Source organism: Ambystoma mexicanum, chromosome 8, assembly GCF_040938575.1.
Source record: "Ambystoma mexicanum isolate Mex_15411 chromosome 8, UKY_AmexF1_1, whole genome shotgun sequence".
Taxonomy (NCBI): domain Eukaryota; kingdom Metazoa; phylum Chordata; class Amphibia; order Caudata; family Ambystomatidae; genus Ambystoma; species Ambystoma mexicanum.
In genome coordinates this window covers 990,263,382-990,276,980 of record NC_090929.1, presented here as the reverse complement: position 1 = coordinate 990,276,980, position 13,599 = coordinate 990,263,382, and the positions used below count along the sequence as shown (strand labels likewise).

The window sequence follows — 13,599 nt, the reverse complement described above, 5'->3', positions numbered from 1 at the left end:
CTTCTTTATGGATACGTTTTTCCATAAAGGGAGGCACTCGGTCTTAGTGCAGTCGTCAGAGCATACGGTCCACCCATTACGCAGTCGACACCCCTTCTGATCTGCTTTTCATCAACATATGTACACTGTTTTCCTTTGACAGTGAAACCTGGTTCTTTCATAAGTGTTACACTTTTCCAAAACTTTACTGTGCCTTGGTTGGCGACCATGCACCTTGTTATACTTTCTGTATTCTTGCGGCTCTTGCCAATACAGGTTTCCTCTTAACCTGCAGTTCTTTGAACTCTTCTAGCTTTGTTCAATACTTGTATCTCAAACCATTCATTCTGTGACATCTGCTGCTTGCACCACCTTGCTTTCATTCCATTCACAAGTACTCATAACTTGCTTTTGCTCTGTGCAGCATTCAAAAGTGTTCACAATGTCTTTCAATTGGTTCGATATTCAAAAGCACCTAATTTAGTATTGAAAAGTGCTTGTAACAACTTTCAATTCATTTATATTTGAAAGCACTTGTTTCAGCATTTAAAAGTACTCATAACAACTTTCAGTTCGTTCAATATTCAAAATGCGTTTTTGTCAAGTCCCCGGACCGCCCCGGTATGAGTGTTCCCTGTTTCCACCCACCGGCTTCATAGGGCAGCTCCCAATGGCTTCTCTTCCATTCGTCGTTCTGCTTTCAGCTTCCAATACCACTGCTCTGCCCTCACGGAGTTCGGAGAGAGCACTGCTCGCTCTCCTGGGGGACCGCAGCGACTGGTGTGCTTCGGTGCCTCACAGCTCATTCTGCTTCCGCCTGACATGGAGGGCTTGTAGGACTTCTAGACCCTCTCATGGCCAGCCTCAGCACTGGTGTCCTTTTCCTCGGCTCGACACGGCTTCCAGCACCCGTGTCATCCACACCTGTGTGTCCCGCTCCTGAGTCTCCAGTCTGCCTGTCTTCAGTCTGCTTTACTCCAACCGGCTCCAAGCTCCAGCCTGCTGTCTCTCTCCTTCCGTGCTGTGTAGCCCGCATTTTAATATCCATTAGGTTTTCTAAATGACCACATGTGTGGGTCATCCAGTCCAATTGCCTGGCCATAGTAACACTCATTAACGGGACATGCCTGGCTGGTCCATCTGAAATTCTCCATAGCCCTCTTCTTCGTCTGAGTAACAGAGCTGTGTTTGGGGAGGTTTGCATTAAAGGAAGTGTGCATAACTCTGTATTGTCTCCTCCTCATCTTGGTACTTGACTGATATGTGTCTGCATTAACAATGTAAGGCTGATATGTGTTTCCCTTACCTAAAGGAGGATTATTATTATGTGTCCTGCTAGTTGGTCTCTTCCTCGTCCCAGAGTTGAGGTGGTGTTTCTAGGGAGCATTTTGTAGGGGAGAAAGGGGAAAGGGTTGACAGCCTATATATGCTTGAGGGATAGAAGTTTAATTCTGAAAAGGGAATGAGGAATACGATGTCTCACCTAAGGACATCCTCTCCCACTCCCCAAGTTCCCTTCACCCAGGTGATCCTCCCTCGCATAACTACCTCCAGGGTCGGGATCCAAAAGCGATGGCCTTTCCCTGGCCACCTGAGAGGGGGATCCAGGGGGAAAAAAAGTGAGGATGCCCTTAGGTTCCTTAAAGATGTCAACGAGAATTCTTTTGCTACTAGCAGAGTCCCCATTTCCTGTGCTGTAAATTACCAAAGAAGGTATGCCTAACCCCTGTACAAAAGAGCCAACATCTCACCAACCCTAAAACTGCAATCAACACAGTGCACTCCTCAGTTGAAAGATGCAATCAATTACTATATTTGTACTTGCACATGGCAAAATACCTCTTTTTGTCTTGTTTTGCAAGTATGCACTTCCAATATTGTTTGTGATGAATTGTATAATAATTTGGTCTTAAGAACTCAGCTTGTCTTTATTTATACAGAATGACTAATCCATATCTGCAGAAAAATTAATCTTCTGGAAACACTATAAAGATGACGTCATAGTGTGTATTAGTAAGGAAGTAGAACCAAATAATTTTGTAACATGTTTAAATGACTAAAACATCAATTTAATTTTCACTTGTAAAATGAGTAAATGCACAGTGGATTTCCTAGACATCACCTCGAACAAGATGGATACCTAAAAGCCAAACCTTTTCATAAGCCCCTAGATAGAAATACACTTCTGCACTATGACAATTCTCACCCACAACACATGTGGAAATCTCCTGTTTGGACAATTCCTTCATTTAAAAAAAAAAACAGCTAAGAAAGACATATGAAGAGGATGCACAGGCCTGCAGCAATAACCAATTGAGTAGGGCTTACCCTAAAGGCTGGTGGAAAAGGTAACAAAGAGAGCTTATGGTAACAAGTGGGATGCTTTAAATGAACCTAAGATCAAAACACAAAATCAGCCACACATCGTCTGTCAGTAATTTAACAATGTGTCATTCACGATTCAGAGGATAATAGCGAAAGAACTGGAAGTTGTTTAATGGTGTGAAAACCCATCAGGACCCTCCACCTACAGGAGAACCCACAGCATCAGGGATGAAGTCGTGCTTAATGAAATTAGGCTGATATGCACAATAAGAAAAGTAACACAGAAATGTAAGGGATAAAGATTCCATGTGGACATGCTGCACCTGGACATTGTGGGCAGACTACAAAGAGTAAGGAACCATAAATAGGGCTGCTGAAACCATGGTTGCAAAATAAACGGGCCAATTTTAATGGCCTCCAAAAAAGGTAGGATAGACACCATGCATGACATTCACAAAGCAATGAGATATTATGGGGGATTTTAAGGGAACTATAACAAGAAGAACAAAGATTAATAATTTACTACAAATGATGTACAAAAGATTGGGAAAAGAATAATACTATACATTAAGTAAAAGATAGGCAACAACACCATTCTCAGGATTGTACGTTTTTTGGACCACTTTTTGTTAATATACAGGTGTGATTTATTTCCTAATGTTTTATAAATCAATGGTAATAAATTATTTATTTGTGTAGGGGTAATTATTATGATATTACCTAATGTCTAAAAAATGTTTGTTAGGTCTGTGAATATCGTGTAAAGTGTCGTGCCTCCCATTTTATAGTAACAATGATTTCTACCCAAGCAGTGGAAGTAGGCACCTGATAACACCCTGGGTTATGTTGGGTATTTTGTGGAGATTTGGGGCCTGACGGTATTTTATTACCGTCGAAAAATAACTTAGCAATAATCACTCCTTGTATTCAGATTGGGCCATGTGCAACAATAATACAGTGGACATGCATTATTTCAGCACCCAGACATGCATATTTGGTATGCGTGGTTGGTATGCGTGATTGGTGGTATTTTGGTGAGCATAATTCCCTTGTTTTATTTGTGGCCCCAATGTCCAGAATCCCTTATCTTTGCTTAGATTTTTCGTGTAATCACTAGAGAGACCTCAGACCTACATTTCAGGAATACCACATTTTCAGTGTTAGTGTTAGTGTGCCACCATGGGCGATCTCACTGACTTATTTACGACAGAGAGCTATATGTGGTAATTTTGTGGTAATTTCCACTACCTTACATACGGTAGGGAACTATGTCCAGAGAGTCCCTCTTCCCGTTGGCTCATGTACCTCCAACGAGCAATGCTACAAACAATCACTCTCAACTGTCCATACTGAATATGATCATGCACACATCTGTCTTAAAATGACAATTGCACTGTTTAAAAATCTCCCCTCATCATCAGCACTGTATTGGTAAATATAAAATACACCACCCGTCTGCTTTCAAATATTTTTCTGTATTATAAAAGTTGCATTTAAACACGATCTCACTCTTTACAGAAATAAATAAAATAGCACAGTAACAGCATTGTCTGTGATACACTGAAAAGAGAGTGGCGGAGAAAAGAACTCGATTTGCAACATTAACATGTGATTAAGGCACCGGAATCTCCTTTCCTACTCTGACTGAATATTCTCGTACACACTCAGCTCCCACACTTATGTAATTACCTTATCTGTTCAGCCCGAGTTTTCTTCAGCTGTTCTCTTTCTGAATGTGGCTCCCTTGAAGATTAACCCCAGTGAAAAGGAGCGCCTTTCATTCTCAAACCGGGGTCATTGCCTGGAACTCTCAGCTTTTTCAGCAGAAATGCTCCAACCAGGAAAAAACAGGTTCTTCTCCCAGCTCTCCAAATCTCCACTGTCCTTCTCTCTCTTCTCAAACTCCCCCCAGAAAAACCCTAATCACTGCCTCTAGCATGATACTTGCTATGACGCTGCTCCAATCAGAATCAATCATGCCATCTCCTCCCTCTCTACACAATGGCTCATTTTTATAGTAATACTTTGTAACCAACTGATTTCCTGTTCTTTCGAGTCCTTTTGCTTCCTGTAGTTATGTGGACAGAGCAGCAGAGAAAACGAAAAAAAAAATGAATGTGCGTTTAAAAGTTCACTTTCAGAGTAGGCCTATTTCTGCAGTGGAGACACATTTTTATTAGTGGATTATGTTAACTTCAGTTTCATTAGTCAGGTTAGTTATGAGTAATGTTAGTTATTAATTTTCAAATGTGTCTCTTGCACCATAGGCATTTCAGGTGAAAAATAGTGTGCATTTTTGAATGTGCACGTGTGCTTTTAACTGTAAAAATAGATTTGCATCTTATATGTTAAAATCGTTTTTGACTGAATAGCCTGTCTTTCCTTGTTAATCTGGTAACACATATAGCAATGCACCACACCCTTGTGGTGGTGCTGCATAAAAAAAATTGCTACCTGTGCAGTAGTGCTGTACTTTGTGCTGTAACACGCCAAATATCCTTACAGTTATCCCTATTTGTTGATGTGTAGCAATTGTATTAGCACCATGTTTCTTTCTGCAATAATGTCCATGTGGTACCCTTTATATAGGAAAAACAGAGATAAAGGCTACAGTAAGAATGGAGAAACATACATTTTGCATAAAAATAGACTTCCTATGGCATCTGTGGTAAAGTATTTTGTGGGCGAAAAATATCATCATGAGAGTTTCACACGGACAGTTTTTCAGCAGTTCAAATGACAGATCTTGGGCAATTTGAAAAAACAGAATTCACAGATAAGAACAGGACGATTCTTTTGTTAAAGAGCGATGCCAAACCACAATAGAGAGTGTAGCAAACGTTTTATATGAACAGGGTTGCAGAAAGCTTAACATAGCAGCTGATACTTCCTAATATGTAATGTTTGAAATTAGAAGTATAACTCCCAAAAGGTTTACAGAAGGAATTTAGATACACCATATTGAAAACAAGATGCTTGCTTATTAATACCCCTGAAGACAGACCTATAATGGAACAAAGGAATGAAACCTGTGGGGTTAGGACCTGAATATAGCAGACTGGTGGTGTTTTTGAGCATTAGAAGAGGTTTATAACCACACATAATTGGATTATTTAACATTTCAGAATAAGGATTAAGGTTAGGATGACAGCACACATTCAGCATGATTCATGAATGGGATTTGAGGAAGGCAGTCAAAAGGCAGTGAACGTAGGGTGCAAGAAATGCATGTTAATATGTATTAGGGGTGTGTTCATTAGCCAAGTTTATCGATTTCTATTTGATGAAAAATCCTTGGATTCATTGTTTATTTTAGAATAATGAGAATAAAGAAAGGCTCCTCCCACTGCAATTATCCACTGCTACATTCTCATCCTGAATATGATGTTCAGAACACCCACCTGTCCCCATGCGCAGAAAAATACTACTCTATAATAAGTGTTCGTCAATTGCAATGTTTCGCACCATCAGTGATAACGCTGCACCACAGTAGCATCAGTACTTTATAAATTAGTGATTTAGGCAATTAAGGTGTTTCAGACAGTTTTACCTCTACCTAAGGGAAGAAGTCAATGTCAAAGTTGTTTTGTATAGTTCACCTGTGTCATTGGTATAATATTGCAACACAATATCCATATCTGAAAGGCCAGTCGCACCACAGCTGAGGTATCCAACAGACCAGTGCCTAATGTTTGCATAAATGTTATCTTGGATGTGTATTTCCTATATGTCGTGACTGTCAAAACGAACAGTATTGTATATTTCTCTCATAAGCAATGACCACACGGCTGTAATGGGAAGAGTTGCCACACAGCCATGTTTAGTGATATAATGCCATTGAGCCCCTTTAGGGTGATTGGACAGCATAAACCAGAATGCCCATGGGGCTGTGCGATTGTGATATTAGTCTCCACCTGGAACATAGGCATACCAAGTGGCATGTGAAACATCACACATGAAAGTGAGGCATACTTGTCCGAGAACCAGAACAGGGGTCACTTGTGTGTTGGTTACCAGACTGGGCCTTGTTATATGTGATGGAGTGATCCGCCATGGTGGAGACTGTGTCACATGGGTAGGCCAAAGAGACTTGTATAGCCATAATATGGTGCTGTCAAGTCGCGCCCCTCAAGGTCATGAGATGTTACATTAGGAGGATTATTGTTCAAAATATATCTTGATTTCTATATGAAACTCACTGTTTAAAACCCTATGTAAAACCTTAGAACAACCTTGAGAAATGTGTGCTTGGGGGCATGTTTACAGGATTGGGATACTCTGCCGCTTTCTCCGTCTGTTTCTCTACAGTGGTACAGAAAGAAAACATTATTATTTTGCTGCCCCTATGGTTATCTTGCACTGAAGGTGCTGATTCAGCACCAGACAGGGGGGCACACCTATCAATTGCGGGAATAAGGAGGGTGGGATGGGACACACCCCTGGGGAGGATAAAAGGGGGGACACTTTGTATATAACACAATATGGACATGAGGGAATCAGCCACATAAAGATGAGGGTGTCAAAACTGCAGGTAAGCACACTTTATGGGGCACCACATGTGGGCCTCACCTCATGGGCCAAACCTGAACACGCAGCCGTGTGCCATGGCTGAGGGAGGGGGAGGAGCAGAAATCAGGCTGCTCATCAGGCTGCTCATCTCCAGCAGACCGCAGTTGCTGAAAACAGCACCGGGTGATGTAATCAAGGTTGGCGAGCTGGGGAAGCTAATCAAATGCACTGAGTGTCCTAGTGTCTATGGTTGATGATTTGACTAGCTTAGCTAACCAGGGCGGTGTGGGAACCCTGATATTATTAGATCTATCAGCGGCATTCGATACAGTTGATACCGCCGTCCTGTTATCTCGCCTACAGTAAGCTGGCCTCTCAGGGCCTGTCCTATATTGGTTTTCTTCCTTTCTTACTGATCAGGGTCAATCTATTCCTCTACCTCCCTTTGTCTCTTCTTCTTGGATTCTATCATGCGGGGTTCCTCGCGGATCGGTCCTGTCCCCCATGATTTTCAATATCTATATTCAGCCGCTGATTCGCCTCATCCATTCCTACGATTTTCATTGTTATTCCTATGCCGACGACACTCAGATCTTGGTCTGCTTGGATCAAGATCCTGGTACTGTGTCCCTAGAATTTCGGGACTGTTTGTCGACAGTAGGAAATTGGATGAGTGTGAATTGGCTGTAGCTGAATGGGGACACGACCAAAGTTTTGGTGGTGGGTTCTTCTCTGGTCACCACTGAATGGTTGGCTCTTTCTGGCCTTCTACTTTGGTTGACTGTCCTACTCTGGTGAAGGTGGTTAAGAATCTTGGGGTCTTAATATCATCTGATATATCGATGTCTCCACAGGTTAGTGCAGTCTGCAAGACTGGCCATTTCTTTCCTAGGGTTCTAGGCCGTGTTCTGCCTTTTTCTCGGTAACATTTGCGACCCTTAGTGGTGTCCTCCTTTATCACTAGTCGGCTTGTCTATTGCAATGCACTTTATCTGGTGCAACCTCTTGGGCTGGTGCACCACCTGCAGTTGTTACAGAACTTGGCGGCCAGGGAGGCTACTGCATCTCCGTACGGAGCTCATATAAGCCTGGTACTCCGGTCACTTCACTGACTTCACTGACTTCTAGTAGCCAAGATGATTCAATTCAAGGCATGAGCTTAGTGCCTTTTTTAAACAGGGGCCTGAATACTTGTAGGACAAGTTCCTTCCGTGTGTCCCTAGCAGATCACTGCGGTCAGGATATGCAAATTTAGTGGCCGTCCCAAAGATACGCAGGGTTCGTGTAGGAGGGTGGGCATTTTCATATGCGGCCAGCAGACTGTGGAATGGACTGCCCGCTGGCCTTAGAGCTAAGGCAAAACATCTTCAATTTAGGAAAGCCCTGAAAACATTGTTGTTCTAGGGTCACTGCTCTGGCCTGTATTGTCCCGAGTCCTCCCGCCAAGATGCCTCCGGGTGGTAGTGCACCCTACAAATTGCTATAACATTACATAACAAAGAGGCTCTCGCATCACACCAAGGCAGTTTTAAATCACCTCTTGGCCAGTGGGTATGGGAACAAGGATGCGGAATGGAGGGCACACCAAGAGCCAATCAGACAGTAGGTGTTGGTGTCCCTGGAAAGTACCAAGCCCACAGATTGTCAACAATAGTATTTGCGATGGTTAACATCTGGCAGGTGCCCTGTGAATGTCCCTCTTCCCACTAGTTCAGGGTGTCTCGTGTTCCTTCCTTTTTGGTGCTGACCTGGAGATCAGCACAATTATGTTATTACTAATTGCAAACTATTTGCGGAGAGGAGCGAGAAGCAATGTGGTGCCACACAGGGAAGGGATGAGTCTGGAGAGGGCAGGTCTGCTTGCTCCAATCATGTCTAACTAACGTATGTCTGACCATAGGGGTATGATGTAGTTTAACCAGTCAGCTTCGTGAAAACCAAGAAGATGTTAAGTTTGTGATGAAACTGTTTCTAGTTGTATACACATTGTATTAGCGATATAAAAGTACTGTCAGCTGTGAGCCAGTTTATCAGCTCTCATCAACCAGTTCTGTTCCACTTTGCTGTTTGATTTGTGCTTTCCCAGCTGTAATAAACAGTGTTACTTCTTGCCTGGTGTGTGCTCCTTTTTGGACTACTGCTGGTAACTTATCGATTGTGAGCCTTAGTGGGCCCCTAATGCATTTTTGGAGGCCCCCGGGAGAGCAGAAGGTATTCTGGCAGCCCTCCCTAAGGGCCCGGATCCGACGACCACATACCTGTTCCACATGAAACAGAGGAGGCCCTGCAGACACTGAGTCCACAAAGGTCTGCCAGGTCCCAAGCTCTGCCGATGCTCAGGGGGAGGAGTGAGCCCACGTGGGAGTCTTGGTGCCAAGAGGGCTCATGGACAAATGAGTGTAACCATGCAAGAAAGCACTGTCTCATGGTTGCAGGCCCACAGAGGGGGAGGGATTGTATTTTATGGTGTTTAGGACGCATCCTCAGGGTGGTATGATGATCAGCCATATTGCTGTCATGATGCCTTCCCCCGGGCATCAGGACCAAGGCCCTCACCTCCGGGAGCAGGCATCCAGACATTTGTTTAAACCTCAGCAGCCCCGGCTAGGGGCTGTCTGAGTTCAACCCTGGCGCCCTAGGCGCCAGGCTCATCATAGAAATCAGTCCTGGCGCCATAGGCGCCAGGCTCATAGACTTTACTTACCTGATGCAGACCATGCTGCAAAAGAGTCCAAGCCTACATGAGGCCTGGCTGGGACTATTTTGTTACAGGGACTATTTTTTACTCGGGCGTGGCTCTAGGGAACTTCTTACCTGGAACTACTTTGGAGGCTATTTAAACCACACCCGAACAGCAGCACATGCTTCGCGTTATTCTGCATCCAGCAGTGTGACGCTCACCGTGCCTGCAGCCAGCATCCAGTCTTCTGCCACGCCCGCGTGCCTGCAGCCAGCATCCAGTCTTCTGCCACACCTGCCTCGAATCCGGAGCTCCTAGAATAAAGAAGAAGAAAAGGACAAGGTTAGAAAACAAACTCATTTCAAATTCCTCACCTAATTCCGGAACCATTTCATCTCCGGACCTGGAAAGTACATCAGTCCTGCACGCGTTGCTTCGCCAGCTCCAGCACGGCGCCATACTCAGCAGTTCTCACAGTATCTTTCGATCCGGCATTGTCTCCATCGTTTCTTCGCCGTAATCCGGCAGCTAGGGGACACAAGAAAAAACAAGGTGAGCCAAGGGAATCAACAAATACAACCTCTTACCACCATAGACTTACCTGATTTACCACTGGCGGTATTATTCCATAACTCTCCACATTTTCATATGCCGCATCTGTAAAGAGGGAGAAAAACAACACGTTAACGCATGCAATAGTTACCGGACAGCGTTGGGTAACACAGACTCTTACCTGAACGCCAGCAGCAGCTACGAGACCTTCTTCTCACGAACTCAGTTGCAACTTAAGGAAGGAAGGGGACAAGAGTGAACATCGGGAACATTGAACTCTTTGAACTTGATACTTACCAATCCCGCCAGGGACTTCAGAGTCAATATTACCAGAACTCTCCCAGCGCCTTCAAACCAGTGAAGTAACTGGTATCTACGTGCCCCTGCAAGACACGCAGGATGGAGAGCTCATCTTTTACGAACATAAGGTGAGGTTACTAAGGGGATATCGGAGGTGATTAGTGGGGGAGAGCGAGAACAGTTGGGAGGCCATCACTAAAACCCACAGATGGTTAATCCCTGTCTCCACTGCAGGACAATACTTCTTCCGGTCCAGCAGACAAGACTAGGCGGGCCAGTCCAGACAATCATCTCTGCACTACGCATCACATTGAAGGAGACTGCAGCTGTACGGGTCCGATCGACACCCCTGCGGGGTCCAGGTGAGCGTAACAATTAGTCGTAGATTTGAGTACAAGCCACCCCATAGGGAGTCGATGTGTTTGGGCAACAATGCGCTAGAGCAAGAGGGGTGCGTAGTGAGAGGCGAACCCCGGTAGATAGGAGTTAGGCGTATCAGCAACAATTGTATAGTTGCGTCATCTAGGGGAGACTGGTGCCTATATATTACATGGTTGATGGAGAAGTAGTTTGAAGTAACAGAGAAGGACACACAAGTGGTAGTAAGTGTTGTTCGTATTGCTTTTTTGATGTTGGCCATGGTGTAGCAGGCATTTTAGCGGTGGACGTGAGCAGGAGGGGTGGAGGTGATGTGGCGCCTACCTTTACTAACATAGTGGAAGGTGAGCCAGTGGAGAGGGCCGTTGACTTATTAACCTGGAGTGAGTGGGTGGGCCTGAGGAGAAGGCTGGTGTGTCGGATGAGAGTGCGTGGGTGAGCCTCTGGAGAGGGGCAGAATAAAAGAGGAAAATAAAAAAGGGGGATGAGTGCCTGAGGGTGATTGTGGGTGTTACAGAGAGAGAGAGGGGTATACAATGGAAAGGATAGGAGCAGTGGGAGTGGGTGCCTAATGTTATTAGGGTATAGAGGAGGAGGCGACAAAAGGGGCGAGGTAATGACCTATCAAGATAGCCCCTCGACCATATGTATAAAAAGTTTCCCAAATACCGCAATAAAATACTAAAGTATAAGTGTAAATTGAGCGATCCCTTACATTACGCAAGCAATTTATTATGTTTTAATTAATGATTTTAGTTTATTTTCACAGATCTCAAGATTTTACTGTATCTTAACGAACTTTATACTCTGTATTTTCTCATTGTGTGTTCTTTGATGGAAATGTTTATTTCCGAAAAAAAAAAGATTCTACTACTACTATAACTTTCAGTAGATCCAGATGACTGCAGGTCAGTGTTTCCATGCATGGCCAGGGAGGGAACATTTGATACTAAAATAATAGAAAACATTTCATTATACTTATTAACAAAGTACAACGTTTTAAAGGTAAAGAGCAGGCAGAATATATTGGGCTTTGGAAACTATGAGAAGAAGAAGGGGGAGCAAATGAAGAAGGAGGGAGAGGGGACAGAGGACGGGCCAAGTTCTCCGCCCTCGCCTTATGGTGTATATCTGACATTACGGCCCGCTGTGGGGTATACAAACCTGCAGCGTGAAAGCCTGGAGGGGCAAAAGAGATGACAGAGAAAAAGAAGGATAGGTACACACATCACGGGATCAGGCACACAAGAGGGGTGAGAGGAAATACTTAGCGGACATTGAGAAGAACACGCAACAACAGGTGGATGCATTGTTTAACAGAGCAGAGTGGGTGATAGAAGAGGAGGCATGGAGGAAAAATAGAGAGAGAGGGGACAAAGGGAATGGTTGTCGGGGAGGATAGTGGATGATGAGGAACAAGAAGAAGAAGAAGAGGACACAGAAGGCGGGGATGAGCATAGTGCATCCTCAGATGAGTAAGGAGTGAGGGAGAGTCTAGTGATGGAGAGGAGGATGAGTGGACCCCCGACAAAGATGGGACAAGGGGGAGAAAACAAAGAAGATGACATGACAGCGTCAAGTTCAGTAGAGACTGGTTAACCTCCCTTTGTAGTAGGAAGGAGAAGGTAAAAGTAGGTATGGATCAGGCCACAAAAGGGGAAGGGGGACATGGCCAGGGCAAAGCAGATGCTGCTGTTAAAAAAGTGGAACGTGGACGCATATTACATACCGTGGCAGACAATGGAGTGAGGCAAATGGATATAGGTTCTCAAGAAAAAGACAACTGGGTGACGATGGCAATAGGGGATATGAGCAGTTTATTCACAGTCATAGCAGGAGAGTAAGTTAATAAAATATGGGAGCCAGCGAGATTCAGGAGGGGGAAATTAAGCACTAAGGCACACAATGGAGCTCCGTTCAACAACTGTCGAGCAGACGTATGGGAGGTCCTGAGAAACATGTATCCAGACAGCTGTGACTCAGGAGCAGTAATGACACATGAGATGAAACCTGATGAGGAACGCTCAGGATATATGAAACAGGTGCAAGAACTCTGTACGCAGGAAACACAAAAGTGCTGGGAAGAGTGCATACCCTTGTTTTACCACATACTGGTCAAGGGATTGCAAATGGACGTCCAAGCATCGTTAGACAAGATTGTGGGGATAGAAGCAGAGGGATGGCCAGAGATACAGGCAACAATAGTACAGTACTGTAAAAGGAAGCAGGAGGGCGAGAGGCAGGCGGAAGAAAATGCTGCAAAGGCAGAAAGAAAATTGGTGCAAAAAACTGGCACACCCTCATAGAGAATAGTGAAGGAGGGCAATGGAATGTATTAAAGTTGAAGAAGTCGAACAACATTCGGTGATTCAAAAAGAGAAGACATCTTGCCCATCAACCGGCTTCCTTCACCATCCACAACGTCCACCAACCTTGACCACCTGCCTCACCATTGCATTACGTGGTCTGGTGATTAATCTTTCTCTGTTTTTGCTACTCATCTTTGTAACTGCCTGTAGCCAGCCACTTCAGCACTAGTGGAACACCTGTATTTGCACAATGTCATTAAGGCTGATTTGTCTTCAGAAGCTCTGCTTTCATGTCCCGAGTCCCTTACCTTCTTGTCACAGCACCAAGACAAACCCTTGCACTTTAGGAGTGTTCATAATAAAAGAAATTAAACAAACATAAAACAATTTCTATAAATTCAAGCTGGCTCGTAACAAATCTTCCCTGGGGCTTTCCTGTAAGAAGGCATGAAGAGGGATGACAATGAATAACAAGCCTTCTGGAATAAAATACTAGAACCAAAATGGCCCTCTTGGCCCTCTTAGCAGATAATCATACAGTGCTATGCTTTGGGGTACCTCTATTTC

General features: G+C 44.2%; 1 protein-coding gene across 1 annotated transcript in view; it reads left to right on the top strand.

The window, feature by feature from the left end:
* CFAP107 (cilia and flagella associated protein 107) overlaps positions 1-13,599 on the top strand; it is a 95,361-nt gene that overhangs the window by 37,292 nt on the left and 44,470 nt on the right. The window lies entirely within an intron of this gene.